The sequence below is a fragment of the Octopus bimaculoides genome, chromosome 3 (genome assembly GCF_001194135.2).
Source record: "Octopus bimaculoides isolate UCB-OBI-ISO-001 chromosome 3, ASM119413v2, whole genome shotgun sequence".
Classification (NCBI taxonomy): Eukaryota; Metazoa; Mollusca; class Cephalopoda; order Octopoda; family Octopodidae; genus Octopus; species Octopus bimaculoides.
In genome coordinates, this window is record NC_068983.1 from 162,009,989 (window position 1) to 162,011,541 (window position 1,553).

At 34.9% G+C, this 1,553-nt stretch overlaps 1 protein-coding gene across 1 annotated transcript in view; it reads right to left on the minus strand.

Moving 5' to 3' along the window:
* Positions 1 to 1,553, minus strand: part of LOC106867199 (aquaporin) — a 45,180-nt gene that overhangs the window by 14,019 nt on the left and 29,608 nt on the right. The gene's annotated exons all lie outside the window — the stretch shown is intronic.

The following is a 1,553-nucleotide window of genomic DNA, read 5'->3' on the forward strand; positions in this document are numbered from 1 at the left end:
TTCATATTTATAATTTTACCTTTACGGCGCTTTATTTCGCTGGAAAATAATATTGTTGTATTGTAATAATAATAATAATAATAATAATAATAATAATAATAATAATATACATACATACATACATACATACATACATACATACATACATACACACATACATACATACATACATACATACATACATACATACATGTACGCACGCACGCAGGTACTCAGCCAATAGATTTCTAATAATAAAAATGGTTTTTCTAGTCTGCTGGTGGCCATCCTATGGACTCAAACATGACATTGTTTCCCAACTGGGGTTGTTGTAGAGTCTTATCTCCAGATTGATTCTCTTGTTTATACAATTCCCTTAGGATCATTCAGTTTATCCTTCTTTTTGTTCGATATAGAACAATACAACCCTTTCTATGGAGACGGATGAAAGAATATGATAATTTTTATTGAACTTCGGGTTTGGGAGCGAACGGGAACGAAGGCCAAGAACAGGAAGGGCAGCTTCATTTCATTGCTGGTGTATAGAAACTCATATAAAAGCATGCTATAATGCCGGGGAGGGTATTAAATCGTGACAGATTCTGCTGTTGCAAATGTTGATTTATTTCATATGAACAATAATGTGGCTCTGTTTAACCACAGGTCAGTCCTGATCCAGAAAACCAGCCGTCTAAAGTATTCCACTATTGGCTATTGGCTATACGTCTTTTTGGTTTGAAAGCGCAGTTTTAGTTTGCTGTTTAACCACAGGTGGCGCTTAATTAAGTAGACTTAGAAGCCAAGTGTAAACGACTTTGACCGTCTCACTTTCGTTTAAGGTTATAATGGATCGAAGACGACATTATTATAGAACCATGTTTCCTTCCTGTTTTGAGACGTTAGAGTGTAGCAAAGGAGGAACTTAGCTGTTATTTTGGTCGAATGGCAACAGTCTTTGACTCGTTTTAAAACATAGACTATCCAGAAGATAAACTAAACAAAACAAAATAAAGAAGTAACTAAAATAAGGAAGATTAAGTTGCTATTCCTAGAATGACGATCGACCATGAGGAGGTTCATATATATATATATATATATATATATATATATGTCGCAGGAATTTCGAAGAATTAATTAGAATTACATTGTGACGATTACCATTATTACTTAGTGTCTTTTGTATTCTAGGGATTTCAATCAAAAAATTAATGGTAACGTGGCTGTGGTAAGAAGTTTGATTCCCAACCACGAGATTCCGGGTTCAGTTTTTTAGTTTGGCTCCTTGGGCAAGTATCTTTTAATATAGCTGGCCTCGGACCGATCAAAGCTTTGTGAATGGATTTGGTAGACAGAAACTAAAAGAAGCCCATAGGTCTTGCGTTTATAAGATGGTTCCCCGAAGAGAAAATTATATTTACAATAACATCTTTTATTCCTTTGGAATAGAGTGCATGTAATTTTCGAAACATGTGTCGGAATTAAAGGAACTTATCTATCATATGCGTTTTGCTCCATTTATTCTTTATTACACACACACACACACACACACACACACACACACACACACACACACA